Raw genomic sequence first — 16,534 nt, forward strand, 5'->3', positions numbered from 1 at the left:
GACGTGCATCATGGACATGACAGGTCTCTCTTCTGAAGAAATAAATTATTACAAGGGGGAAAAGTCTTCTGTATGTGCGGTACAGAGAATGACAGAGGCACCAGGGTTTGCTGCTCAGTGTTGCCAGATCTTGCACTAAAAAAAAAACAGCGAACAAGAAAAATCCAATAATAAACCAAAATAAATCCAAACGCTTTACCTCAAAGATCAAAATATTGGGACTGGCACCTTCACATTTTAACAACACCAAAAACTTGATCGCTTCATGAGCCAAAAGCCATAAACTTTTAAATGCAAAAATGGTATGCAAGTACAAAAAAGACGAGGACCTGGCAACACTGCAAGAGCGCGCGCAGCCTCACAAATACGACACGACGGAGGTTTATTGCAAAACATAATGCTGTTAAATTATTTTCATCAAAGCTGTGAGTGATAAGCACGTGAGATGGCAGACCGTTGCTATGGTTATCTTCGTGTCAATCATCACATTTTCACATTTAAATGCGGTTGTCACTCCTGAAAGTTTGCAGTGTGTACGAGACCAAGATGTGTCGAACTCCAGCTAAACAGTCACGTTTTAACACTTACTTTGCATCGCCCGCCACAAGCTATTTGTCTGCAACACGACAAGAGGTCATAACGGAGAAATTAATTTCGTTCATTTGTAAGGACATGAGACCGATCATTGTCGTAGATGGAGCAGGCTTCAGGGAGTTTTGTAAAGCAATGTAACCGATAGGGCTGTCGCGGTAACCGCATTACCGCATGACTGCGCTACTGACAAGCCCAACCGCATGGAAAAAAAGCAACCGCAACAACCGCGCCTTGTTAAATTCATGATGCCGCCTTGTTTTTCACGTCATGCAGTACATGTATAATAAAGGCCAAATAGATTGTCAAGAGTTAAAGGCGGAGTCCACGATGTTTGAAAAACGCGTTGGAAAAGGAGACGGGCCGACTACCAAAACACACTTATAGCCAATAAAATCAAATCAAATGCCGGGTTGCGTATGTGTGGGGGGGGTCTATCAACAGAAGGTCCAGATTCTATTGGGGTAGGGGCGTGTTTGTTTAGGTGATTTCAAATATCAACATTGGCTTTCAAACATCATGGACTCCGCCTTTAAGAGAGTAGATCAATTTGTTTTTCGTAAATTTCCATAAAAAATGTAATACTTCATATTTCGTTAAATCATACAGTGAATGTGTGAAAAAGTCTACCCGTTCTCACCAAGATGCGCACAAATGACACGCAGTGTGATTATCGTGCAATAGATACGCCAAATTCCGATTTTGCGTGCATATGATACGCCAGTCCTTCCCATTCACTTATATGGCGAATCGTTTCGTGACGTTTTATTTATTGTTTTCTCATTTGTTTTCTGTTTTTTAAACCATTTTCGCTTGGGTTTAGGGTTAGATTTCACATTTGTTTAAGCAGGTTATTTAATATACAGGTTTCTCTATGTTTTTATCTATATTTAAGCCATGGTCGCTTGGAGTTGGGGTTTGGGTTAGGATGTCATTTTTATATAACAAAAAGTTGTTCTAACCCTAAACCCAAGCGAAAATGGCAAAAAAAACAGAAAACAAATGAGAAAACAATAAATAAAACGTCACGAAACGATTCGCCATATAAGTGAATGGGAAGGACTGGCGTATCATATGCACGCAAAATCGGAATTTGGCGTATCTATTGCACGATAATCACACTGCGTGTCATTCGTACGCTTTTTGGTGAGAACGGGTTGTGACAGAACAACTGTGGCGTCTTCTCCCTCTAGATGCCGTTTTAAAGATTAAAACTACTTTAATATAACTGATCAACCTAAATAACGGCAAAATATAACTTGTTGCTTACCAGCATTAAAACCTCATAAAAAAGACCTTTATAAGTTTTTCCTTTGTGCATCTGCAGCGTCCGCTCCGATGCAGCCAATATAACGCCGCAACCCTCAGTGGCTTTTGTGAACTGACTGACTGCACACTTGACTTTCACATTTAAATATCCAAGTTTTTCATCAACAGTATCTGCGTGAGACATTCTAAACATTGATGATCATCTGCCGACTCGACTGTTTCATCACATCCTCTATACATGGATAGTCTGCTTTATTAACGGCTTTTCCTTCGCTCCGCGTGAGCTAAACGTTTCCGCTTTTTGCTTTTTTACTCGCATATAATTCTACATATTTTCGACAAAGGAAGACACAGGATATAACGTAAGTTATTATAGATAGCATTTAAGCTTGTTCTGAAATGATGACAAATCTGTGTGACTAAATATGACCTCTCCAGCTTTATTTAGCCAAAATAATGATACATTCGTTTTCATACTTTATACACGTTATAATATAATTTATCTACTAATATATTATTAAAAATGCCTAAATTATTATGCATTGCCTTCTGTATTGCATTCGTTTTGTACATTTACAGGTGCAATTTTAATTTGGTTGGTTTCTTAAAGACACTGCTGTGTTCTGTATTGACTGATGCTCTGTTAATTTGCGCTTAACAAGCCTAAATTATGTTCTTCAATTTATTTTTGTTTTCTCAAAAATATATTTAACTGTAGTATAGCTTGTGTTAATCTTTTTGAACTATGGGGGAAATACATGTAGCCAACCCTTCATCTATGAGTTGACATTATTGTTCTGGATTTAAAAAATAATTGTATTTTAGTAAATGAAGGCGGTAAAACCGCATATCGCGCTGGTGAGCCATGCAAAACCACCGCAAGGGAAATTCCTTCACCGCGACAGCCCTAGTAACCGAGGTACCATATCACTTTGATGTCTCTTGATTTACTTGTTTTGTGTATGTAATATACGTTCTCAAATACGTTTAAACTTAAATAGACTACCTATAGAAGTAGTTATGTCTCTTTATATTAATTTGTCCTGTTATTGACGTAATGTGTCGTTAAATGTCGTTAACGTCGTTGAAAAAAATGGGCAACCAGATATTCGAATAGTTCGAATATTCGTGGGTTTTTAGGGAGAATATTCGAACGTCATTTTTGAGCAATTTTGACAGCCCTACAGCACACGCAGGGTTATTAATGTACTTGTCAATGACGGCTCACAAACGCGCGGGATAGGCTCTGTATGTGTGCTTGTTGTCAATGAGATACCTTCTCACTAACACGCTCAAGCGCGGGGTATATGTGCTTGTCAATGACGGGCATTAAATCCGCGGCATTCCGGAGTTTTCTGACGAAATCTGCGGGTGCGAATTCTGTTTGGGCCTGCCTATATACTCCTGCTGCTATTTAAGTTGTCACGTTATTGTTTGTAACTGTTCTGAATTGTTTTATATATATATAAGTCTGTTATTCATAAGTTGATAACATGCTGTTTCAAACATTAAGTAAAAAAGTAATCCAGACAGCCCTGTTTATGACTGTCACTGTTAATAATTTTGTAACTGAATCTCCATTACGGTGGGGGGGTTTTTATGCGCATGGGGGGGGGGGGGGTGTCGCCTAGATATTCGAATATATTCGGATACATTGCATGATATTCGAAATCCATTCGAATTAGATTTTTCTCGAAAGTGACAGCCCTACTCAGCATCGTGAAGTGATGCCTGTAACTTAGTGTCCTTGGTTCTCGCTCTCCCGTTGATTGACACGTGGGGGTGGTTTTCCAGGGGAAGTGCCCATAAAAACAAGGTGATACGTATAGCGTACCCCTGAAATGTCAGCTGGACCTGTAATCGAAAAAAACTTTCCGAAAGTTGTACGAACCCTGATGAAGTGCATTCGGCACAAAAATACTCGGTAACGCGTCCTACTGCTTTTTTGACACTTTACATTTGTTTGTAAAAAGTTATAATTGTTACAGATAGAAGAAAATTGTGCCTTTTGGGAATATATATGGTTTATTGTGGTACTTTCATGCTTTCCGTCCGCCAATCGCTGCTGTTTTGTGGAGAGCTCAAGGGTTAGGTTCGAGTGCTTTGCAGCAGAGAGCAGAATAAAGTCAAGTGAGTAAAACCTAGGGGTGGCATGGTTCATGAAAAAATCCGAACCGTTCGGTTCGCTTGTCTCGGTTCGGAGCGTGTGTGCGTTGCACGGTTCGACGGTTCATGCCATGCGCAATGAATGTAGCCCCGTGCCCTGTATATGACCTCAGATAGCGTGTTTCCCTTTCGCGAATCGCGCGAAAGAAGAGGTGACTGGTGTGGAGAGTGAGTGCTGCAGGTCATGTTACGTGTAGAAATGGCAAGTGGGAGAGAAAGGGAAGTCTGCACGGAGTTTGAGGATGCCCCAGCGTCGTATATGTCTGGTGTGTGGAAACATTTTTTATTTCATGGAACATGGAGCAGTGAGGTAAAGAAAACCCTCCTAAGTGAAAACTGTGTAACACTAAAGTTGGCTCGCTGTTTGTGGATCGTGACTCGACGGCCAGACTGTTTTAGTTGATTTTTAATAAAGCAGTGTAGATTTTTTTGCTTCTGGGTCTTCTATGTTTCAGAACCTGACAAATGCTCAGGACAGGTAAGCCACGGGCTAGTTGGTAAAATTAACCCAGAAAAGATTAACCCAGAAAAGATTAACAAAACAAAATTTAAGGTTTGTTTCTCGCCAAACCCACAGTATACAGTCAGATCACCCAATGTTTTCCACACATCGACTTTACTTGGGCGCGTCACCCAGGTATATTAACAAGCTCCCAAGTATATCTGGAATCAAATTTTGTCTTTTTTGTTCTTCTGTAATGACGACACTCTTTAATAATGACATTTTGTGTGCGACCTGTTGAGTTCAGTGTGCGTTCACATGCTCTCTGTTTCTCAATGAATTGGGTGCGACGCGAACAAGCTCGTGTCACATTGTATCCTTCATGTTTCTGAACTTGAGCAGAGTTTTACCATTAAAGGACTTTACGGAACACCTGCGGAGTTTATATTTGAAATGGTCAGTCGGTCCGGGTCAGTCATAGTTAAATTACTTCAGGTCCCAAAATCTGATTAATATTGTGTGTAACACCAGAGTCGATCAGATAATTGCCGTAAGCGCTTCCGCGCTAAAGCTCGCATGCAGTCTCAGCGTGCCGCCAGTTTCTATGACGATAACAACTGGCTCTTGTTTTGAAAGTCACAACCACGCACTGGATTTTCTTTCTCCCATTTTTTTAATACTATTATTATTAATAAACCGTATCTTTTCTAAAATCTAAAAAGTTTGCACGGAGATGGTAGCAAAAAGACAATGCTAATGTTAAGCCCATTGCACTGAACGACCAAAGCTCAAGCTGACTCAAGATTTACAAAACGCAAAGCTGTAATGTAAAGTCCCCTGTCACTGGGACAGCAAGTAGACTTTTGAATCTGAAATAATGAGTGGATTAAGCTTTTTTTTTTTAATCGGCAAGAGAGAAATAGAAAGATAGGCACTTTTCCTGCTTCTGCTCTATCTAATAGAAATAATAACAATTGTAACACCAGTCACATTTATAATCTATAGACCTGCACTGTCTATCATTAATATACTAAAAGGGGTCATCTAATTGCTTCATATATCAGTGCAAAAACTGTATTTTTGTGGTGCTTTGACAAACAGTGTCAGCTTTGTTCATGGCAAAGGCAGTTTGGGGTGGTTGGATTAACAAACTATAATGTAAATCAAAGTATTGTGTTGTATCACACATTATTAGTTCTTTGTCGTATAGTAACGTTAGACCATTTTTTGTCGGTGAGAAATGATTGCCCTTTTCACCGGCTACCACCACAAGTAAATTTCAGATCTATGGGAAACACTGAATCACCACACCTGAAATATGGCTTATGGCACAATTTGCGTGGATTATGATAGTCTACATGTGTATCCTCTTTACAAAAATAACAATTAAAAACTGGATTTAAGTGCGATGCAGTGACGTGAGAAGTGCGGAACTTTTCTTTTAAGAGGCCCACCCATCAAACACTTTCTGCCTCGGATTAGTTCTACAGCATTTTAAATTAATATTTTTATTTTTTGCGGACAACGCTCTTCGGGAATGAAAGAAGGTAAGAATTTAAAACCTAGGATAAAAATCTGGGCATTTTAAAAACTTTTTAAGGCCTTAAATTTAACTTTATGAATTTTAGACTTTTTAAGACTCCGTGGCAACCCTGAGCTTTGTACATTTATCAAGAGATAAAATGTGAACTCGACGAGAGATGCTATGCGCTCGCTGGTGGCGTTGCCAAGTCCTCTGTTTACACTGTGCGCTTGCTCAGACATTCGGTTCAGATTACATAGAATGTACTAGGGCTGTGCAAAAAAATCGCTTTCATAATCGAGGAAAATTTACTCCGATAATCTATGCGATTTTGCCTAGCTTCTCGGTGAACTACGGCTCTATGTAGTAAATGCCACCCCATCTGAAAGCAGGTGATGGCGATTTACTTCTAATCAAGGAACCGGCATTACCGATGAAACACACATGAGAATCGCTGGCTTTTTTGCACAGCCCTAGAATGTATATGTAAACAAACATTTTAATCAGATTGCAATGTTTAGGGTGCATGTAAACTGTATTGTCGTAAGCTTTAATCGGATTAAATTTAGTCGGATTGACAAAATTATGTGGATGGAAACATAGCTACTCTGTTAATCTGTGTGTGCTGAATCGAATCCAGAATGTAAAACTTTACATGAACGCTCAACCACCACAAGACTTTTAATGAACCGCTAACGACCTCACACTAATATCACACCAAAGAAATACGTTAGCCGAATAATAGATCACCAAAGATGTTTACATGTGATCACACAAAACAATCCTGTCAGAGATGCTTGAGATCTTAAAGAGGTCAGAGGTCATTGACTCTGACATAACACAACAAACTGTTTCTATTCTCTTACAAATCACTAAAATGGCACCAAAACACTTGACACAATTAAAGATGGAGAAGTTATTGTATCAGTAAATGTATATAGCATCAGTAAACAAGCGTGCGATAAATAAGACCTACTCCAGGTGAGTTGTCAAACAGGAAACACGTGATGTCCGAGATCTTTCTCATCGTACAGTGATTATTAGCTATAGTACCTCGTTTTCTGTAAACTAATATCTATGAAATGAATGCAATATATAAGAGTCTGCTGCACTGACAGTCATGTCGTGACATACAGTAAGTTAGGTCCTACATGAGTATATGTGACAGTTTAAGTGTTTCTGGTCCAGTAATGAAACACACCAAACTGGCCGGCGAATGTTTAATGAATGTCCAACTTACAACAAATAAATCCATCATGTGTGAGTGTGTGCCATCATATTCACATAACACAATCAGTTATTGTATAAAAACAACAAACTCAGCGCAGATGAGTGAACAGCTCGGCCCCAGCTAAGGCAAAAGCTACTCGAGATCACATCAGAACCTACAAACATCCTGACACCTAGCCGCAGCTCAATACAGGCGGATTCGGTTCGGGTGAAGCTACGGGCTCATTATGGCTGCGGGTGAATCCGAGGAAGCGCGTACACGCGAGCGCGCACACACATACACACAGACACACTGCTAACTGCTAAGTGAAGCGACATACACACAACAAACACACAATCAGTGCAAACACACACACGTCAAACGCGCCTCACGCACTCACCTGCTCGCGTGCGGGCCGGAAACACTCTTTCAGCGGATTTACACTCAAATGTGTCGCCGCGGCCGAAGCGCAGCAGCAGCGCTCAATCTACCTCATAACACCCGCCACACGCCGCATTTCCGTCCGCGTTTAGCTCCCGGGCAATTAATAACGGAGTAAGAATCCGTTTGACTTTGTTTCACATCGACTCTGGGCGTTTAAAAATAAAAACAAAACGACTGAAAGCATCAACACATCCGCTGTTCTGCTGCGCTTGCGATGGAAAGATGGAGCTCGGCCGTGCGCATGCGCCCCTGACAGCAACCACAATGCACCGGGGCATGACGGGACACACGCGCAAGAGTTCATCCGTGCAGTTGGGATGATATTTTTATTAGACTTCATAGGAAGAAATGAAAACAATCTCCTAGAAAAAGACAGCGATTATGATTTTTAGGATTGTGCTGCTTTTTCAGTTGTGGCCCTTTATGAACAGCATGTTAGATCCAAATAAATTAATACATAAAGTAAAAGCCGTACTAATAAACATCATACTGGTGTCATACTTAAATGTAATTTAAGACACTTTTACACATAGCCTTCTTCGTGAGTAATAATAGATTTACCGTAACAATATCAGCCTTCTTCGTGAGTAATAATAGATTTACCGTAACAATATCAGCATGCAGTCGAAAAGGGATCCGGGCTGTGGATTATTCACTTATTTCTTTAGGAACATAACATGTAGTTTTGTGGTTCATAAATTAACAATAGCTTCATTTTAAAATTACTCGACATGGAACTCCATTCAAGGTTTATTTATATAGCACTCTTTGAAACTATTTAAACAAAAAAACATAAGAATAACAATAAAAACAGACAATACAGCAAGATAGAAGCAAAAATAGCAATACTCATAAGACAAGTCAGCTCTCTAACTTAAATGCTAGACTATAAAAATAGGTTTTAAGAATTGATTAAAAAATGGAGAGTGTTTGGGTCTACCTTACATTTAGTGAAAAACCATTCCATAGTTGCGGGGCTGCCACCGCAAAAGCTCGATCCCCCTGCTTTTTTGCCTAACGTTAGTTCTGGGAACGGCCGAGGGTGAATGATCAGCCGACGTAAGTGCTCTTACTGGAGTATGTGGCTTTATTAAATCTGAAAGATGGTTCAGTGCTAACCCATGTAAAGCTTTAAAGGGGAGATTTCACAATGTAAAATAAATATTTGGTGTCCTCAGAGTACATATGTGAAGTTTTAACTCAAAATATCCCATAGATAATTTAACATATTGAAATTGAAACTTTATAGGTGTGAGTAAAAATGCAAATGAGCTGATCTCTGCTGTAAATGTCAGTGTCGTGGTTGAATAGTGCAGATTAAGGGGCGGTATTATTATAAGAAGATCCCCTTCTGACACAAGGGGAGCCAAATTTCAATTACCTATTTTTTCACATGCTTGCAGAGAATAGTTTACCAAAACTAAGTTAGTGGGTTGTTCTTTTTTACTTTTTCTAAGTTGATAGAAGCACTGGGGTAGATAGATTGATGCAATTTAAGCACTTAAACATGGAAAAAAGTTGGATTTTCATGACATGTCCTCTTTAAAAAGTAACACTAAAATCTTAAAATCAATTCTAAAATGTACAGAAAGCCAGTGTAGAGATGCAAGCATAGGTGTGAGATGTTTTTGCGTACGAGTATCACTTAACAAGCGAGCAGCAGCATTCTGTAGACATGAAAGATAAGTTTGCTTTTCTCCCAGTCTTATTATAAAGAGGACACTACAACAGTCAAGATGGGTAGAAATACTCTCTGAGCATGCTACTTGGTAAAATGCTGCCTTTTAGAATGTTATGTGCTATTTAGTTTGTTTGTTCTGTCCTTCTAAAAGCTTTATTCGGATATGAGGTGTCCGAGGAGGATTTCTTGGGCGCTGATGCTACTCTTTTTCAGTGGGCGGGATGGGCGGAGCTTCTGTGCATGCACGCTGAAAGTTCTGCCTTCTTGGACGCCTGTCACAAGGGTTAAGGGCCGATCACACTAGACTAGACTTTTCATTCCATTGGTTTCACAGGTTGTTGCTTTGCAAAGTTCAAGTCTGGTAAACTCTGAAATGTGGATTCGTATCACGAAGAGCGTTATGATCAGTACAAAACCGGTATGTCACTGTGTGATCTTTCTCTCTACTGAAAAGCACAAACTGATGAAGCCAAAGATGATATTGATGAGCTGCTCCACGCAGCAACGTCTGACAAATACTTGCATGCTCAAAGTCTAGTGCATGGTGTTGTATTTGCCCTTTGGCAATATTTTAATATAATAAAGAAAAGAGGACAACGTAACATTAACCACTGTTTACTCAAAGGCCATGTGAGAACAGGGAGGAAACACATGAAGTCTCATAACATACACTGGGCTTGCGATACTGATGATGTCACATGTGACGTGGACGTCGGGATGTTACATCTCGCTGCCAAAAGAAATAAAAATACATTATATACAAATAATATATATATATATTATGACTTACATTTAAATGTAAGACAAGTTTTAAGCAATTCAACAACATCAGAATTGACTTAACTTGTTAACAAATCTAATGTGAGTGAAGGCTCTCCTGATTTTGGCAAGTGAGAGATGTCCTCAGGCCAACATATTGTGTTTACCCAAGGACAACATTTTTGTAAATTAAACCTAAACCATACCCCAAACCCTAACCATAACCAAACCATAAAATCAGGGGGACATAATAAGTGAAAAACAATGGCCTAGAAGCAGCTAATCCTGGTTGTAAACTTAAACTTAATACAAATTGTAAACTCATTTCTAAAATCCGATTGGTTGATTGAAATGTTGTCCCAGGGTCAACATAATGTTGCCCTGAGGACATCAACCACTTGGCACAATCAGGAGGGCCGCGAGGGCATGTCTCTCAGCAAATAAATCAAATGAATATGTCATAATAGGAGTACAGGAGCACTTTTCTTAACTTATTTGAGTTACTGAATGGATCTGTATACCATAGAGGTTAACACAACTTTCCAGCTTGTATATTTCTTAAAGGGCCATTTCACCGATAGGAACATTAATCTTTATGGAAAGTGGGTCATATTTGTAGTCGAAATGTAACATAAATGTAGAATTTTGTGCCTGTTTGACCGAGAAAAGACAGAACGTGACTTTAGAGCACATTTGTATGAAAAACTACAACTCCCACTATGCACCACAATGCACACTTGCAAGCCACTCCCATTAATCAGAACACGGCTCAGATATGCTATTGCGTACATAAATGCCACGTTAGAAAAAACAAAGAAAATAGCCTCCACCACTGTGTCTGACAGACACCAGACACTTACTTTTAAACGAGATGTTACATTGTGTTACACACAATAACACTCTGGTCTGGTGTGTAGCAAAGTCTTATTCAAACAGTAACGTGAGGTGTCAGATCTGCAGTACAAATGTCTTTTCAAGTACTTAAAAAAGGGCATGCATTTTAAATGTTTATTTAGTTTTACCAATTTTCTTTTTGTCTCTTGTTTACTGTAATTACATCTGTGTTATATCAGCCTCATTGCTTTCACAATATAGACATATAAAACACCGCTCAGATATGCTATTGTGTACATAAATGCTACGTTAGTATAACAAAGAAAATAGAAATACTCACTTTACAGTCAGATGTCCGTTTATCCCTGCATTCTGCACACAAATGCGTCCCCTGCATAATATCTCCACAGACGCGCTGCCTTAGCTCTTGGAGCTTGTGCACGTAAGCCGAAACACGTCTTTGAAATAAGCACGCGTCCGGAAACATTCAGAAAACAAACTTTCATATCCTTATCTGTTCCAGAAATGTTAAACAGAAAGCACACAGCGCGAGTCTGTCCAAGCTCATATACTCCGCAGCGCGTCTGCTCGTAAACCGAAACACGTCTGTGAAATAAACACGTCCAAGCACGCGCAAAGTTGCTCTTTTGTCTGGAAAATTCACCAAACAAACGTTCATATCCTTATCTGATGCAGAAATTTTATAAAGCAAGCACACAACAAGAGTACAGGCAGTAGTCTGTCCAAGCTTCTCTACGCAGCAGAGGCCGAGGATTGCGATGTCTTCCCCGGGCTCCTCTACTCAGCCGAAGCCCAGGCTCCGGCCTACTCCTCGGGCTTCTGTTCCTCCATCTGCCTCTGCTCTTTGCTGTATTGTGGCTCATAAAGGTGCAATGAACAGCGGATTAGAGCGACACACTTGCGAAATCACCCTCTTCCGTATAATATTGATCAACTTCCACTGTTATTGTAACATGAAGTCTGGCTCGCTCCACAACTTCTGTTTAGCTTAGCTTAGCATAAAGATGGCGGCTGATCGTTTTTTTCCCGTCTGTGTTCGTATATTTTCGTAAGTCCCACCCACTGATCTGTAATAGGTCTTTAGCGTGAGTGGGTCTCACCCATAGCCCCCACCTTGGAAAAATGAGGAATGAGTGTCTGTAGTCTTTCACACTCAACAAAGATACAGGACTTCCTTCTTTCAATGACGCAGAAGTGCCTTACTGAAATAAGTTTTTCTCCCATCTCAGGAGAAACTGAGGGAATAATGCACGACCATTCAAAAACATGACTGGGGTTCTAACGATACAAAGCTTAATGCAAATGGGTGACGTTTCCCTTTAAGAACAGTATATCATGAACACTTCATATAACAAGACATGATGAACATGCAAATTTGCTTTGATTTGTGCAACTAAAGATTAAAGTCTTGTGCTTATAGTTCAAGAATTTGTCTAGGCTTAATTTCACAGCCAAATCTGGTGGTATAACCAGATTGTCCCTGTCGTGACTGGTTAATTGACTGTTGTTCAGGCTTAGGTCGCAGGTTTGGGGTAGCACTGTGGGAGGATATGGGCTGGTGGTTCTCTGGTGTATTTGTACTCTCGCTAGTTTCACAGAGGTGTCGCCTGTTGTGTCAGAGAATTTGTTTATCCTCTGATTGGATATAGTAACTCCTGTGTGTGTCAGCGGGTTGTATTACCTTTGCAGGTTTCCATGAGCCATCCTCTTTGTGGAAACAAATGTGTGTCCATGAAGCTAAAGGGGTAGGACTTTGGCAGACCTGTTGTAGTACAATTTCTGTCTATGTTGACATGCTTTTCTCTGGTTCTGAAGTACATGCTGGGGAGTGGCTTATGGTTACGGTGCAGCAGTTATGGGGAGAATTGATCATAGTCTGTGGCTCATCAAGAGATGTGCTGGGCTCTTTAGGTTATCCACAGGTGTTTTCTGGTATTTTAATAGTCCAAGGTAGTAGTCTTTGTCATCGGCTTTTGCTTTTCCTAGAATGCGCTTTGCAGTTTGAACAGTTTTTTTTGCTAGGCTGTTGTTTTGACGGTATCTTGGGCTTGTGGTAACGTGTTCGTAATCCCATGCCTCTGCAAATCTGTGGAACTCCTCTGCGCTGTAACAAGGCCCATTGTTACTGATGACACGCTCAGGTATGCCATGGCGTGCAAATGCTGAACTTTTACACCTCTGGAGTCTAGATCCGCAGGGTTGGTTAACGTATTTACACACCTCCATTGGAGTATGTTAGACATTTTCAATATTTCAGACACTCTGTTTGCTACAAAGATCTTAAATCTGGACATCTCATTTTTGATATATTTCAAAACAAAAGTGCTGTCTGTCCAAAAGACCAACTCTTGAAGGTCCATTTGCAGCTCCTTCCTCCACAACTTGTCCATTCGGCTAGCCACCCTCACAGCAGTCAGCTCCATACAGGGAATAGAGACAAGTTTTAAAGGAGCTACTCATGCCTTTCCCATTACAAATGCACTGTGTTTACCCGCTATCATCATGAAGCAACAGGTAAGTCACAGTCCCAAACCCTTCCTCACTTGCATTTGCAAAGTGGTGGAGCTGAGCAGAGACAAGATGACGACAATCCACACCTACTGACCTCCCAATTTTCAAGGTCATGAAGGTCTTACAACCAAGCCATCCATTCTCCAGAAGAGGGCAAAGGATCATCCCATCCCAAACGTCTCCTACAAAGATCTTGGGGGAATCTTGCAGTGACAAGTTCGATCTTTGACCCTCTTGGTTTCTTGGCACCTGTTGTTTTGTCTGCCAAGAAACCAAGAGGGTCATAGATCTAACTAGTCACAGACAAGATTCCTTTTCTTGTGAGTGGATGGTTTTTAAGTGTGATTTTTGAATTAATCAGATTGGACACACTACTGTAAACCCAAGGCATGCTCTACAGGCAAAGCATCACTATTCAAATTCAGATCTTTCACCTTCTGGCTCGCTCCTCCTGAGGAATAGTAGCGAGAAAATTGCGTCAGTTACTAATCCATTTTGTGAGCTTAAAACCAGCTCTTCACATAGGGGGCGGTTTCCCGGACAGGGATTAGACTAGTCCTAGACTAAAACATTTTTAAGAGCTGTCCAAACTGAAAACAACTTGCACTGACATATCTTGAAATACATCAGGGCTCTTTGTTTTGCCTTAAAATGCACACAGGTAATGTTTTTAGTAAAGCATTTTTGTTAAAACTAGTTATATTTCCTAACTAAACTAAGGCCTAGTCCTGGATTAAGCTAATCCCTGTCCGGGAAGCCGCCCCATAGAGATATTGCTTCCTCTTCAGAACTGACAGACACCAAATCAACACAGAAATGGAGCAGGACAGTGTTAACTGCCATAGGACTGAAGCACTTTTGATTGTCTTTCCTTAGAGGAAAACAGGCACCACTAGGAGAGGAAGTAGCGCCGAACAAATGAGCCACCATTCTGTACTTCGTTAGCTCCTGACTGCAATCTCCATCAGGCCACCTCAGAAATCTTAACAAATCAGAGTTTCAAAGACATCCCTTGAAACGTTACCCCACAATCAAAAACTACCTGTTGTTTTCTTTTTATGATGATACACCTCATGATTGGGTATATACCACACCCTTCCATCACAACAGGCCAGCTGATCAGATGGAACACTCTCTGCATAGCCATTAGCCAGCATATTGGACATAAATTTGATGTAATCAGAACAAAAAGATAGATCTTTACTCAAATGTTTTTTGAGACTCAATGCATGCTGTTCTACAACTGTCTTATTCTTTGGCATTTTGAGGTATCTTTGTCTTACCAGCAAACCAATACTGTAATGACCATCAATATGTTTGGTAGACTCTGAGATTAACTCTAGGAAGCGTTTATCCTCTCTTGACAGACCAGGTTGTTCATCCTGGAAAGTTTTTAAAAAATCCACCTTTAGCTGTTTCTCCCAAAGCTCATCAAGCCTCGCCACTGATATCTGATTGACTGTGATGTCAGGCTGCAAACACTTCTGATCACTGATATGACAATATCCACAGAGCAGGCCATTCACTGTCCCACCCAGGAGGGTCTTAATCGCATAAGGGCCCCCATTCACTGAACAAACCACCTGCCACGGCTCCAGAGCTTGAGGGACTTAAGTACCAATCAGGAGGTCAACATCAGCATCGATCTCTGGTATTTTATGTGTCTCAGGTGCTACCATATTTGGAGGTCCTTTGATTGTGGAATGTTACTTTGATAAACAGGAATGCTCCATTGAGTAAAAATCTCAGGCAGGTTACAAAAGTTGTTCGAATCCAGCCTGGCGACTCCCAAGTCTGACAACTTGTAAATGTACACCACTTTCTTTTGTCCCATAGTTTTAAGGAGGATTCCCAACTTCTTCCCTGTAAGATGGAGTCAGGTCATGAGTCACTCTGTACAAAATGAGGCAGTACTCCCAGGATCCAAAAACACATACGTGACCAAGGTCTCTTGCCCCCTTTTGGATTTCACCTGAACAGGCAGAATATAGAGCGTACAGTCCTACTTACCAGCCTCATTCAAGCCACTGGACTGAACAGCCACCACAGCACCTTCTCTGGCCATTTCCAAGTCACCATTAGCCTAAGTCAAACCCTTTCTTTTGCTTTGGGGTAGATATGCAACAACGTGGGATGCCTATAATTGAATACACTACATAACAGACTTTTTGCGGTCTTTACTCAAATGCCCAGTGCACAGACATCCAAAGCACATACGATTTTCCTTCAATAAAGAATTTTTTCATCTTGTGTTCTTTTCTGCAAAAGAAGGCATACATCTAACGAATGCCCAGCACCACAAAACAAACAAACTTTCACCAGTGAGTCCTCTGCCTTTGGTGCCCAGACTCCACTTTCTTCTCAGCAGGTGTTACAGTAGTGGCAAAACTACTGCCTCTAACCTTTGAAGTAGTTTGAGACTTGACCATGTTTAATTCCTTTCTTCCTGTTGCAGATGTATCTTGTACACTCACCTAAAAGATTATTAGGAACACCTGTTCAATGTCTCATTAATGCCATTATCTAATCAACCAATCACATGCCAGTTCCTTCAATGCATTTAGTGGTGTGGTCCTGGTCAAGACAATCTCCTGAACTCCAAACTGAATGTCAGAATGGGAAAGTAAGGTGATTTAAGCAATTTTGAGCGTGGCATGGTTGTTGGTGCCAGACGGGCCGGTCTGAGTATTTCACAATCTGCTCAGTTACTGGGATTTTCACACACAACCATTTCTAGGGTTTACAAAGAATTGTGTGAAAGGGGAAAAACATCCAGTATGTGGCAGTCCTGTGGGTGAAAATGCCTTGTTGATGCTAGAGGTCAGAGGAGAATGAGCCGACTGATTCAAGCTGATAGAAGAGCAACTTTAACTAAAATAACCATTTGTTACAACCGAGGTATGCAGCAAAGCATTTGTGAAGCCACAACACGTACAACCTTGAGGCTGATTGGCTACAACAGCAGAAGACACCACCGGGTACCACTCATCTCCATTACAAATAGGAACAAGAGGGTAAAATTTGCACAAGCTCACCAAAATTGGACAGTTGAAGACTGGAAAAATGTTACCTCGTCTGATGAGT

At 40.6% G+C, this 16,534-nt stretch overlaps 1 protein-coding gene across 1 annotated transcript in view; it reads right to left on the reverse strand.

Moving 5' to 3' along the window:
* mbd5 (methyl-CpG binding domain protein 5) overlaps positions 1-7,905 on the reverse strand; it is a 59,651-nt gene extending 51,746 nt beyond the window's left edge. Inside the window, exon 1 of the mRNA XM_055214288.2 lies at positions 7,601-7,905. The gene's annotated coding sequence lies outside the window, so the exon portion shown is untranslated. The remainder of the gene's footprint in view (positions 1-7,600) is intronic.
* Between the last annotated feature and the right edge of the window lie 8,629 nt (positions 7,906-16,534).

This window comes from Misgurnus anguillicaudatus, chromosome 8 (genome assembly GCF_027580225.2).
Source record: "Misgurnus anguillicaudatus chromosome 8, ASM2758022v2, whole genome shotgun sequence".
NCBI classification, from domain to species: domain Eukaryota; kingdom Metazoa; phylum Chordata; class Actinopteri; order Cypriniformes; family Cobitidae; genus Misgurnus; species Misgurnus anguillicaudatus.